The sequence below is a fragment of the Bos indicus x Bos taurus genome, chromosome 7 (genome assembly GCF_003369695.1).
Source record: "Bos indicus x Bos taurus breed Angus x Brahman F1 hybrid chromosome 7, Bos_hybrid_MaternalHap_v2.0, whole genome shotgun sequence".
Taxonomy (NCBI): Eukaryota; Metazoa; Chordata; class Mammalia; order Artiodactyla; family Bovidae; genus Bos; species Bos indicus x Bos taurus.
The window spans coordinates 108620263-108634605 of record NC_040082.1 but is presented as its reverse complement, the minus strand read 5'-3'; the positions used below and the strand labels follow the sequence as shown (position 1 = coordinate 108634605).

The window sequence follows — 14343 nt, the reverse complement described above, 5'->3', positions numbered from 1 at the left end:
AGCATTTGCTGTTAAAATGAATAAACCTTTACAGTAAATCGCCCCCAAGCATAAGTTCTAGCCAGTGATGAGCCCCTCATTGGCTACAGCCCAGGTTTTGTTCAGAGGACCTGCCGGCTGCAGGCCGCTGCTGTTAGCAACCGCAGAGCCATCTTTCTCACTTGTCTCTCATCACTATGGTGATTCTTGTTAAATAAAGTGAACAGTCCTGATCGTGTACACTGGTACCTTATTTCGTGTATTATCTGTGGCTGTCAGTTTCTACAAATAGCCGCCATCTTAACCAATAAATACTTGTGAATGCCTACCATGAACTTGGACCTAGAGACACAAATAGGGCAAAATGCTTTCCCTCAAGGGAGGAACATGCAAAATCCGTAGATTTCATGGATCATCCAGCAAGTGAAGCCCAACTTGATACATTTTTGTGGTTCTTGAATTTAAAAATGTTTTGTTTGCATGGGTATAATCCTTTAAAAATCATGTCTAATTTCAAACAGGAGATAACTTACAGGGTTCAAAAATCAAAATGTCATGAAAAGTTATCCCCATTCACATTCTTTCCTTATCTCCCACTCCTCTAGGTGACTTTTTTTTTTTTCCATTAGATTCTTGTTTCTACTAGTGTGTTTCCTATGCATTATGTATGGATACATATTTAGATTTTTCTCTTCTTAACAAGGGTGATATGCAATATATTTACCAATATACCCTGGAGATCTTTTCATATTGGTTCATAAAGATCTCCCTCATTTTCTTTCACAGCTCTAGGTAGTCCCCTTGGTTGATGTATCATAGTACATTAATGAATCCCCTGCTGAGGGACACTTGGGAAGTTTTCAATCTTTTGCCATTACAATGAGCATCCCAGTTAATAATCTTGTGTCTGTCATTTCTATGTATGCAGGAGTATTTGCAGAATTGATTTCCAGAAGTGATACTGGTGCATTAAAATGTACTTTCATGTATACTTTTGGTAGGTTTTGCCAGCTGTCCCTTTAGAGCTGCCCCTTTATATCTCTCCCTCTCTCAACAATGTCTGAGAGCACCTCTTTCTCCTGGGTAAGACTATGTCTGATCCTTTCTCATCTTCTCAGTTAAGTTGCTCCGTCGTGTCCAACTCTTTACAACACAAGGCTTCCCTGTCCGTCACCAACTCCTGGAACTTGCTCAAACTTGTGTCCATTGAGTCGGTGATGCCATCCAACCATCTATCTCATCTTCTGTCGTTCCCTTCAGCTCCTGCCTTCAATCTTTCCCAGCATCAGGGTCTTTTCCAATGAGTCAGTTCTTCGCATTAGGTGGCCAAAGTATTGGAATTTCAGCTTCAGCATCAGTCTTTCTTATGAATATTCAGGACTGATTTCCTTCAGGATTGACTGGTTGGATCTCCTTGCAGTCCAAGGGACTCTCAAGAGTCTTCTACAACACCACAGTTCAAAAGCATCAATTCTTCAATGCTCAGCTTTCTTTATGGTCCAACTCTCACATCCACACATGACTACTGGAAAAGCCATAGCTTTGGAATAGATGGACCTTTGTCAGCAAAGTAATGTCTCTGCTTTTTAATATGCTGTCTAGGTTGGCCATATTTTTGCTCCAAGGAGCAAGTGTCTTTTAATTTCATGGCTGCAGTCACTATCTGCAATGATTTTGGAGCCCAAAAAGATAAAGTCTGTCACTGTTTCCATTGTTTCCTCGTCTGTTTGCCATGAAGTGATGGGACCAGATGCCGTGATCTTCGTTTTTTGAATGTTGACTTTTAAGCTCACTTTTTCACTCTCCTGTTTCACTTTCACCAGAGACTCTTAGGTCCTTTTCACTTTCTGTCATAAAGCTGGTGTCATCTGCATATCTGAGGTTATTGATATTTTTCTTGGCAATCTTGATTCCAGCTTGTGCTTCATCCAGCCTGGCATTTCGCATGATGTGCTCTGCATATAAGTTAAATAAGCAGGGTGACAATATACAGCCTTGATGTACTCCTTTCCCAACTTGGAACCAGTCCATTGTTCCATGTCCAGTTCTAACTGTTGCTGCTTGACCTGCATACAGGTTTCTCAGGAGGCAGGTAAGGTGGTCTGGTATTCCCAGCTCTTTAAGAAGTTTCCACAGTTTGCTGTGATCCACACAGTCAAAGATTTTAGCATAGTCAGTGAAGCAGAAGTAGATGTTTTTCTGGAATTCTCTTGCTTTTTCTATGATCCAAGGGATGTTGGCAATTTGATCTCCTATTCCTCTGTCTTTTCTAAATCCAGTTTGAACATCTGGAATTTCTCAGTTCACGTACTGTTGAAGCTTAGCTTGAAGAATTTTGGGCATTACTTTGCTAGCATGTGAGATGAGTGCAATTGTGCAGTAGTTTGAACATTCTTTGGCACTGCCTTTCTTTGGGATTGGAATGAAAACCGACCTTTTCCAGTCCAGTGGCCACTGCTGAGTTTTCCAGATTTGCTGGCATATTGAGCGCAGCACTTTCACAGCATTATCTTTTAGGATTTGAAATAGCACAACTGGGATTCCATCACCTCCACTAGCTTTGTGCATAGTGATGCTTCCTAAGGCCCACTTGACTTCTGGCTCTAGTGAGTGATCACACCATCGTGGTTATCTGGGTCATTAAGATCTTTTTTTGTATAGTTCTTCTGTGTATTCTTGCCACCTCTCCTTAATATCTTCTGCTTCTGTTAGGTCCATACCATTTCTGTCCTTTATTGTGCCCATCTTTGCATGAAATGTTTCCTTGATATCTCTAATTTTCTTGAAGAGACCTCTAGTCTTTCCCATTCTATTGTTTTCCTCTATTTCTTTGCATTGATCTCTGGGAAGGCTTTCTTACCTCTCCTTGCTATTCTTTGGAATTCTGCATTCAGATGGGTATATCTTTCCTTTTCTCCTTTGCCTTTAGCTTCTCTTCTTTTCTCAGCTATTTGTAAGGGTGAGACTAAGTCTAATCCTTTCTTGTCTTCCAGTACCAAATAATACTTGCAGATTTCCCCCTTTCCCTCACAGTGTTGTCTTTTTTCTCCAGTATTGTGCAAGTCTCTTTTAGCAGAAGTTTCTTATGCTGCTAAGTCACTTCAGTCATGTCCGACTCTGTGCGACCCCATAGACGACAGCCCACCAGGCTCTGCCATCCCTGGGATTCTCCAGGCAAGAACACTGGAGTGGGTTGCCATTTCCTTCTCCATAACTTATAAGTAGACAGAGTGTTACATTTACTGTGTGGTGCACCAGATGAAGAATTGTTGAAGGAAACCCAGCATATTTAAGGGATGATGTGGAATGCAGGTGGCTGGGGTCCAGGTTCAAGCTGCTGAGTAGTGTGAGGAAAGCTCAGGGACAGATTGTGGAGAACTTGGGCTTCCAGACACCAAAAGATTTGGATTTTTCCTGCAGGCAACAAGCAGCCATTGAAAGTTTCACAGTAGAGGGAGAAGATGGCCAGAGCCATGTCAAGGCAGATTAATTCCAGTGGCCTCAGGATGGGAAGAGACTAAAGATTGCAATTTTTAATTCTTACACGTACCTCCTGTGGCTTGCTATGGTAAGAAATGTGTAATATTGCTATTTACCAGTTGTGTGTTACCACACATGCAGCGGTTTGGGGGAGAATTCCTTAGCCAGAAGGGATAATTTCTCCATTAGCTTTCTGACTGGAAGAGGGGAGGGGTGACTTTCCCTTTGGCCCCTCAAGGGTTGTCCTCATCATTGTCATTCAACTCACAGTAACTGAAACACCAGTCCCTTTAAGCTCACAGAGCAGCTGCTGCCTTTGAGCCGAGGTTTCTTATCTACTGTTCTTTTGATATTATCTCCCGGGGAGAGGCTGTCCCGCTGGGGCAATCCGTCCTTCCAGACATAAGAAGAGAGTGTGTTACAACCACGAGAAGAAGGCACGCTTCCCAAGGCTTCATTCAGCTGTTTTCTACCCACCGAGCGGCCTTGCCGAACACTGTCACCTGCTTGGTGCCGGTGCGAGGGGCAGCGATGCTGTGTGCGGTTTCCATGGCAGTGGGCTCCCGAGCCCCGCAGTGGCCCGCCAGGTTGCTGGTTCACTGCCATCCGCACGGGCTCAACTGCTTTGCCGTTGGCAGCTGCCCTCTCCGCTCCTCTCAGTTCCTGGAGCTTTAGAATTTCTTTGGTTACTCCCTTTATGAGTCTGGTCTCTGTGTGAGAGAACCTGAAAGTTCTGAGCTTATGAGAAGTGCGACTTTGTCTCTGAGCAATGGAATGGCAGGAATTCAGAAGGCGAGGGTGGAAAACTACCGGGAGATGGACCTCTCTGGAAGGGGGCTGGAACTTAGAGGGGAGGCCGATTCTGAGGCCTGAGCTTCCTGCGAAGGGTGGTGGGAGGACACATTCCATGGCAGAGAGAGTCCCCCCAAAAGGGCCCCGGGATTCTCCTCCCAGATGTCATTGGCACACAGGTTGTTAGGATTTGGAGTCTGTCCATCTTCGTTTCATCTGATCTCTTCATTTAATTAACTTAGGGAATTTCCTGGCTGTCCAGTGGTTAGGACTCTGCCCTTCCAGTGCAGGGGACCTGGGTTCGATCTGCAAGGGGTTCAATCTGCAAAGGTAAAGATTAAATTTACCTTTAGGAGATTGTATGTGTTGCAGTTATTTGCTGACAGAAATGTCTGCTCAATCAACGTCCATAACTTTTCAGTGAGGACACAGTATCACATGATTACTAGGGATTGGGGGTCACGGAAGGGAAATGAAGGGTCTTAAATAGAGAAGGACGTTAAAGTTCACGCATACTATTTTAGCAAGTGCTGCTGGTTTTCCTGTCAGCTCTGTTTCCTGATGCTGTGTCTTCAGCCCTGTGGTGTTGGGGACCAGGCAGCTTCACAGGCCCGGGACCCTGTGGGCTCTGCCCATCAAGGACACCTGGCTTTGGGCTCTGCCTTGAGTCCTGGTGAACCAGGCTTATCTCCAAGTTAACACTTAGAAGAGTTTCATGGCAGGGATGGAGACAAAGGCTTGAGGTAAGGGACAAGACTCTGTTTGGGAAATGAAGATGCTTAGGATGGGTTCTATCCAAAACAGTCATGATGGCAACAACAGTAAGAGCTGCCGGGGCGTGGGGTTCTTCCAACTGCTTAAGGCTCTGTAAAAGGGGCCCCGGAGTCACATTTTCTTCTAGGACATACTAAAGAATCACTGAGCAGAACATATTTTAGTATCAAGTGCTACTGGAAAACAAAAAGTTAAACTCAATTTAAGCCCCAAAATGAGTCAAAGCAATTTATTTAGTTTTCTTCAGGGGCAAAATATTCTTTGTCCTAAATCATCTGCAGTTAAGTCATAAACATAGAATGAAATTCCCTTTAGTAACCCCCTAAGCTAATTAAACGCATTTCTTCGGTTCCAAATCATGAGCAGCAAAAGGGAAAGGAAAGAAGGAAAGAGCGAGTAAATTAGTCCACGTGATGATTCTGTGGTTAGACATGTTTTTCAGCAATTACTGTGGTTCTTGACTCTGAAACAGGGACTGAGCAAAGCCAGCCCAAACCCTTGCCACCAGGGGCTGAATGTGCTCGGGATCCAGGGAGGCAGGCAAACAGCCAGATGATAGTCCAAGGCTCAGCGACTTGGGCTTGGCTCACTGGGGTAGTTGGGAAGGTGAGGGAATTGGGGACAAGGTGCAGAGGTGAGAGAGGGAGGCCCGCTCCAGGTGTGGAGCCAAGGCTGGAGGAGCTGAAGGAGGAGGCATGGCGAGAGGCAGGCAGAGCCCACTGGCTTGGGGACGTGGGCTCCACGCTGCGTGTGCAGAGGCCTTCAGATAGGGGAAGTGGGTTTCTCAGACGACCCTGACTGGTGAGTGAATAAGGAAGGTGAAGTTGTCATGGGTGCAGGGAGTCCAGGGAGGCAACTACTGCCAGATCCAGAAGGAGAAGAAATTGGAGTGGGGTTGGAGGGCTGGGCACAGATTCGAGAGAATTCTACTCCCCCGCTCTCTCCTTCCACCCAGCTGACTGAGTAGAGGAGGAGCAGGAGGGAGGAGTCAGTTCACACCCCAGGGCTTCTGACTTGGGGAGCTGCCAGGAAGGCCATGCAGTCCATCAGGATAGGATCATGGCAGTGTGCCTGGGTGGGCTGGATGGTGGGGCGGAGGCAATGAGAGTAATGAGTTTGAGTTTAATTAATGGTATTAGGCACTGTATCAGTCAGGGTTCTGCCAGAGAAACAAAATCAGAAAGATATTAAAGAGAGAGAGAGGTCAATTTATTGCAAAGCTTACATGTAGGGCTGCCAAGGCTAGTTGAAAATCCGCAGGGCAGGCTGTGAGGAAGTGCGGGCTGGGACCATCAAGGAGGAGCTGACAGTGCATCCACAGGCAGGGCTTCTTCCTCAGGGAATCCTCAGTTTTGCTCTGAAGACTTTCATCTGACTGGATGAGGCCCATCCAGGTTACCAAGGATAATCTCCTTTACTTAGTCTCTAAAGAGTGTAGGACTTCCCTGGTGGCTCAGACAGTAAAGTGTCTGCCTACAATGTGGGAGACCCGGGTTCGATCCCTGAGTTGGGAAGATGCTCTGGAAAAGGAAATGGCAACCCACTATAGTACTCTTGCCTGGAAAATCCCATGGATGGAAGAGTGTAGTAGGCTACAGTTCATGGGGTCGCAAAGAGTCGGACACAACTGAGCGACTTCACTTTTTCACTCTCACATCTAAGCCAAGTTGGTACATAACACTAACCTTCATGGATAGAAAACTACAGAATTGTGAAATATTCAAGTAGTAGGGAATGAGTAAAGGAAAAATGGTATTCCTCCCATCCCAAACTCCTGGAACTTCTTCCCAGATGAAACCATAGTTAAGAGTTCCTGTGTTTTCATTCAGATGGATGAAGGACCTGGGCAGGAAATGGGGGTTTTTCAGCATTTGGGTAGGATGTAAAGCCATAGGACTGGGTGGGAGCACCCAAGGAGACTATGAAAGTCACACAGGAAGAGAAGGGCAGACTCTGAAGATACCACAGATGGGGACTTTGCAGGCAAGAGCCAAGAGAGGGGCATATGGAGCCTTGTCCTACAGAATCCCAACCAGCTTATGCATGGCGAGTGAGTCCAGAGCAAGCACCCAAGAATTCAGGCTGGGCAAGCTGCAGAAGAACAGGCAGCAGAGCCCTGGGGAGGATGGCCTTCTTTGTCTGGCGGGAAGCACCTTACCCTAGCCTACCCCTGTGGCCGGGCCCTGTGTTCAGGGAGGAGGGTCAAAGCTTTCTCTCCATGCTGCTGAGAGCAGAGACCAAGGGTTCTTGGCATTTTGCTTAGGGTTCACCTTAGTGAGTTCTTAGTTGAGCAGAGGTTGTCCTGGAGACTCATTTGGGATTGTGTACAGGAATTTGAGGCTAAGAGGCTGGTACTGTGGGAAGAGAGAGGAGCAGACCCAGCCCGTGGCAAGAGGAAGTGTGAGGAGGAAAGATGGCCAGTGAGGCCTGCACAGAGGGGCTTTTGCAGACACTGCAGTTCTGATGCTGTATCCTGTTGTAAACCTGGAGGGGCAGAGTGAGCCCAGACGGACAGCACGTTTACTTACTGTGCTTTGCCCTGTGGAGCCTGATGCTAGCTCTCGACTGTTAGCATCAGAACTGAACTGCAGGATTGCACTCTGGCTTAATAATCCCAGTGTAAATGTGGAATTGAGCATGTATGCAAGGGGGCAGCAGCCTCTGTTCCTTGGTGAGGGCCATGGTAGTATAACCTAGGGCTCCCCCAATAGCTCCCTGTGCCCTCTCACGTGAGCCGTGATTGAGACTGAGTTATTTGGTGAGAAAACCCCTTGGAAATCTGGGAAGGACTCAGGCAGCAGTTTAGTCACAGACCTTCATGCTTTTTGTCCTAAAAGCCTTGTAGAACAATGAGTACCCTGAACTTTCCTCCATATCTCAATAACAACATGAAACGGCACCTTTGGTGAATCTAGGAGACAGAGGAGAGCTCCAAGCTGGAATTACATTTAACTGCAGTCAAAAGCTCTCACAGTTGATCACTAGGCCTGGCAGAGAAGAAGGGGCAGTGGGGAAGAGTCTAACAAGAACTTCCTAGAAGGAGAAGGTCTTACTCCGAGGAGGAGCTGCTGTAATAAAGACTGAAAATCAGTTGGAGGAGGTTGAGAGAAGATGTAGATGGGCCTGGAGGGCGTCTAGATGTGGCCAACCTAGGAATAACTGCTTTAGGAAAAGAGTGGGTCCCTGGAAGGCAGACTCAGTGTTCCTTGGAGACAGCAGTTACTGATAAAGGAACTGAAGATGCTTAGAGGTTGGGAAGAAACCCTTCTGTAGTTTAGTTTGCTCTCCTTTTTTCAGCGTTTTGAGGTAGACCATTAGGTTATTGGGAGAAGGCAATGGCAACTCACTCCAGTGTTCTTGCCTGGAGAATCCCAGGGACGGGGGAGCCTGGTGGGCTGCCGTCTATGGGGTCGCACAGAGTCGGACACGACTGAAGCGACTTAGCAGCAGCAGCAGCAGCAGCAGCAGCAGCATTAGGTTATTGATAGGCTCTTTCTTCTCTGTTAACAAAGGTGATAACTATAAGTTTTCCTCTAAGCACTGTTTAGTTGCATACCATACGTTGTGGTATGTTGTGTCTTCATTTTTATTCATCTCAAAGCATTGTCTGGTTTTCCTTTTGACTCCTTCTTTGACCCATTTGTTGTCTAGGAGTGCGTTGTTTAGTTGTCATGTATTTGTGAGCCTTGGGGAGCCCTTCTACACTGGCAGCCTGGCTCTACAGAGAGTAGGTGAAAGAATCTGTCCTTTGTATTCACAGAAGAGGGGGCCCTGGAGCCCCAGTACTACCAACATTCAGGATTGCCCACTAACAGCTGATCCTAGAAAACAGAACTCACCAAAATATCAGTAACATAATAGGTATTATAGCACATTTATAAGAATATCATAAGAAAAATAGTGAAAAGGAAAAACAGAATTATTCTGCATATGAAGAAAACACACCAGAAAAATGTTGCTAAAGGTGGGGGAAAATTGTACCCTAACCTTCCAACATATATTAATGATAATAATAATAGCTCAGTGAAATAGTTGCAGCTTTGAAGAAAGACCACACAGCAGAAATTTAAGACCTTAGGAAAGAAGGAGCTAAACGAAAGGAAGATAGTGAACTATCTTGGTAGAAATCAGGAGAGAAACAGAAGAAAATACAAAATCAGAAATGAACACTAAATTAAAAGGAGCTTGAAAGAGAGTAGAGCAGAAAGCACAATAAGGCATATAGAGGTTATCGGTGAGGAAAGAACCTGAAACAGCAATAAGGGAATGAAACAGGTTAGAGAACCAGTGAAGACGGTGAAAGACATTGAATTGGGTCAAAAGGATTATGAGGTGTCTTTAATGGAAAACTATGCTTTGGAGTGGAATGGAACACTAAACACTGCTTTCTGGATTATCCCCTCGGGGGCTGCACCTTTGTGCTATTTTATGATTTTGTAAATTGTAAATGGGGCTTCTCCGGTGGCTCAGTGGTAAAGAATCCACCAGCAGTGCATAAGGTGCAGGAGATATGGGTTTAATCCCTGGGTTGGGAAGATCCCCTGCAGGAGGAAATGGCAACCTGCTCCAGTATTCTTGCTGGGAAAATCCCATGGACAGAGGAACCAGGAAGGCTACAATCCGTAGGGCACGAACAGTTAGACAGGCCTGAGCGACTGAATATACACACACATGCAAATTGTAAATAACCAATAGCAATGCAAGTGATTTCTTTCTTTTTCTTTTTTTTGATGTGGGCCATTTAAAAAAAAGTCTTTATTGAATTTGTTACAATCTTGCTTCTGTTTTAGGTTTTGTCTTTTTGGCCATGAGGCATGTGAGATCTTCGCTCCCTGACCACCTGCATTGGAAGGCAAAGTCTTCACCACTGGAATGCCAGGGAAGTCCCCAGTGCAAATGATTTTAATCTTATATATGCAACTTAATTATTTGTGATGGAAGGAATAATTGACCCCCCATTTTTGTAGGCAGAATAATGCTCCCTGCAAAATGTACATGTCCTACTTGTAACCTGTGAATATGTTACTCTACATGGCCAAAAGGGTTTTGCAAATGTGATAAGTTAATGATCTTGAGATGAGGAGAGTCTCTTGAATTATCCAGAAGGGTCCAATGTAATCACAAGGATCCTTTTACCAGTAGGGTCAGTGTTAGAGAAGGAGATGTGACAATGGAAGCTGAAGTTGGAGTGATGCAGTCATGGACCAAAGAATGAAGGCAATCTCTTAAAGCTGGAAAAGGCGGGAAACAGATTCTCGCCTAGACCCTCTAGAAGGAAACAGACCTGAACACTCATTTTATTTTATTTATTTTAATATAAATTTATTTAATTTAATTGGAGGTTAATTACTTTACAATATTGTATTGGTTTTGCCATACATAAACATGAATCCGCCACAGGTATACACATGTTCCCCATCCCGAACCTCCCTCCCTCCTCCCTCCCCGTACCATCCTCTGGGTCATCCCAGTGCGCCAGCCCCAAGCATCCTGTATCTTGCATCAAACCTGGACTGGCGATTTGTTTCATATATGATATTATACATGTTTCAATGCCATTCTCCCAAATCATCCCCCCCTCACTCTCTCCCACAGAGTCCAAAAGACTGTTCCATGCATCTGTGTCTCTTTTGCTGTCTCGCTTACAGGGTTATTGTTACCATCTTTCTAAATTCCATATATATGCGTTAGTATACTGTATTGGTATTTTTCTTTCTGGCTTACTTCACTCTGTATAATAGGCTCCAGTTTCATCCACCTCATTAGAACTGATTCAAATGAATTCTTTTTAATGGCTGAGTAATACTCCATTGTGTATATGTACCACAGCTTTCTTATCCATTCATCTGCTGATGGGCATCTAGGTTGCTTCCATGTCCTGGCTATTATGAACAGTTCTGTGACGAACACTGGGGCACATGTGTCTCTTTCAATTCTGGTTTCCTCAGTGTGTATACCCAGAAGTGGGATTGCTGGGTCATAAGGCAGTTTTATTTCCAGTTTTTTAAGGAATATCCACACTGCTGAACACCCATTTTAGATTTCCAACCTCTAGAATTGTAAAGTAATAAATTTGTTGTTTTAAGCCAGTAAATTTGTGATTGCAGCAGTAAGAAACTAATACACCCCCCAAATGTCTATTTATATCTATTTGTAGATTCATTTTATGCTCTATGTATGTCTCTATCCTTTGAATTCTCCTTTAAGCTGGTTGCAACATCTTATTGGTTTATCATTAATCAATGAATTAAATATTTTGTATTTGCTTATTTTATATTTTATGAATTCATGATTTCACTTTTTTAAAAAAGTAAATTTTGACAAGTAATTGTTGCCAAGACCATTTAATAGCGAAAGAGCAGTCTTTTCAATAGTGCTGTGAAATGGTGCTGGGAAAACTAGGTATCAACATGCAAAAGAATGAACTGTACCCTTGTCTAACACCATATGCAAGAATTAAGTTAAAATGGATACAACACCTAAGTGTAAGAACTGAAACTGTAAAACACTTTTTTATTTTATTTTTTTGTCCATGTGGCTTGCAGGATCTCAGTTCCCTGACCAGAAACTGAGCCTGGACCACAGCAGTGAAAGGGCAGAACCCTAACACTAGACCACTAGGAAGCTCCCAACTATAGAACTCTTAGATGACAACATAGGGGAAATTTTCATGACACTGGATTTGGTAATGATTTCTTGGATATGACACTAAAGGCAAAAAAAGAAAACAAATGGCCAAACTAGATTTCATCAGAGTTAAAAACTTTCATGCATCAAAGAATACCAGCAACAAAGTAAAAAAGTGGGAAAAATATTTGCAAACACCTATTTGACTGTGTGGATCACAATAAACTGGAACATTCTGAAAGAGATGGGAATACCAGACCACCTGATCTGCCTCTTGAGAAATCTGTATGCAGGTCAGGAAGCAACAGTTAGAACTGGACATGGAACAACAGACTGGTTCCAAATAGGAAAAGGAGTACGTCAAGGCTGTATATTGTCACTCTGTTTATTTAACTTATATTCAGAGTACATCATGAGAAACGCTGGACTGGAAGAAACACAAGCTGGAATCAAGATTGCCAGGAGAAATATCAATAACCTCAGATATGCTGATGACACCACCATTATGGGAGAAAGTGAAGAGGAACTAAAAAGCCTCTTGATGAAGGTGAAAGTGGAGAGTGAAAAAGTTGTCTTAAAGCTCAACATTCAGAAAACGAAGATCATGGCATCCGGTCCCATCACTTCATGGGAAATAGATGGGGAAACGGTGGAAACAGTGTCAGACTTTATTTTTTGGGCTCCGAAATCACTGCAGATGGTGACTGCAGCCATGAAATTAAAAGACGCTTACTCCTTGGAAGGAAAGTTATGACCAACCTAGATAGCATATTCAAAAGCAGAGACATTACTTTGCCAACAAAGGTCCGTCTAGTCAAGGCTATGGTTTTTCCTGTAGTCATGTATGGATGTGAGAGTTGGACTGTGAAGAAGGCTGAGTGCTGAAGAATTGATGCTTTTGAACTGTGGTGTTGGAGAAGACTCTTGAGAGTCCCTTGGACTGCAGGGAGATCCAACCAGTCCATTCTGAAGGAGATCAGCCCTGGGATTTCTTTGGAAGGAATGATGCTAAAGCTGAAACTCCAGTACTTTGACCACCTCATGCAAAGAGTTGACTCATTGGAAAAGACTGATGCTGGGAGGGATTGGGGGCAAGAGGAGAAGGGGACGAAAGAGGATGAGATGGCTGGATGGCATCACTGACTTGATGGACGTGAGTCTGAGTGAACTCTGGGCGTTGGTGATGGACAGGGAGGCCTGGCGTGCTGCAATTCATGCGGTCGCAAAGAGTCATACATGACTGAGCGACTGATCTGATCTGATCTGATTTGATAACAAAGTATATGGAGAACTCCTAAAATTCAATAACAAACCCCCCAAACAACCCAATTCAAAAATAAGCAAAATACTTGAATGGACCTCTATCCAAAGAAGATACAGAAATGTCTAGTAAGCACTTGGAGAGATGCTTAATATCAGTAATCATGAAGGAAATGCAAATACAAATCACAATGAGATATCACTTCACACTTATCAGAATGGCTATGATAAAACAGAAAACAAGTGTTGGTATGGACATGGAGAAAACGAAACCATTGTGCATTGCTAGTAGGAATGTAAAATAGATTTGATTATATTTAAAAAGAATCTTCCACCCTGCTTATGGAAAGATGGAGTCGATGTACTTTTTCCTATTATTTCTGTTAAGTACAACTAAAGCTCCTGGAAGATGTATATAAAATGAACACAAGAAGACTCTGAAAGGTAGAGAGATAGAAGCCAACAAAGTAAAGGACTCAACAAAGCCTGCTCTCTGTGGTCAAAGGACCAGAAAGATATAGCCTAGCAAGACATAAAACTTTTAGACAATAACTACTCTGCTTCAGCCAGACTCCGCAGGAAACAATGATGGTCCCACCCACTCTGTGTCAGCAGAGGTCACGAGGAGAGCCTAGACATCCGTTCTTGCTTGCATGCTGTCACTTCAGTTGTGTCCAGCTCTTTGCGACCCTCTGGCCTACACTCCTGTGTCCATGAGATTCTCCAGGCATGAATGCTGGAGTGGGTCTCCATGCCCTTCTCCAGAGGATCTAGACTTCTTCTTTTGCCATGCTGTAATGAGGTGGCTCAATCGATGCCTCCATTAGTAGGGTGCTAGCAGAGAAGGCCAAGTGAGGAGCCAAGACTTCTATACGTGCTGGGTGAGAAACGAAACATTGCCAATTATGAACATGCTGGAAACAAATGAAAAAATAGGGCGTCTCAGCAAGAAATAGAAACTATAAAGAACTCTGAAAAATTTTATACCTAAATGTGCAGTAACAACAACAAAAACCTCAACAACTGGCCTAAGAGTAGGATGGAGTGGATAGGGGAAAGAATCAATTAAATCAGTTAACTTAAAGATAGAATGATATAGTGCTTGCTTTAGCAACATATATACTAAAATTGGAATGATACAGGGAAGATGAGCACAGCCCCTCAACAAGGATGATGTGCAGATTTGCGAAGTGTTCCATATTTTAAAAAAAGATAGGGTGGAGATTCCTTAAAAAACTGGAAATAGAACTGCCTCATGATCCAGCAATCCCACTGCTGGGCATACACACTGAGGAAACCAGAAGGGAAAGAGACACGTGTACCCCAATGTTCATTGCAGCACTGTTTGTAATAGCCAGGACATGGAAGCAACCTAGATGTCCATCAGCAGATGAATGGATAAGAAAGCTGTGGTACATATACACAATGGAG

The 14343-nt window shown here is 44.0% G+C and overlaps 1 non-coding gene across 1 annotated transcript; it reads left to right on the top strand.

The window, feature by feature from the left end:
• Positions 1 to 14014: 14014 nt before the first annotated feature.
• Positions 14015 to 14117, top strand: LOC113896697. Its single transcript, XR_003512076.1, has one exon. It is a non-coding gene; the product is annotated as a U6 spliceosomal RNA (small nuclear RNA).
• The last annotated feature ends 226 nt before the right edge of the window (positions 14118 to 14343 follow it).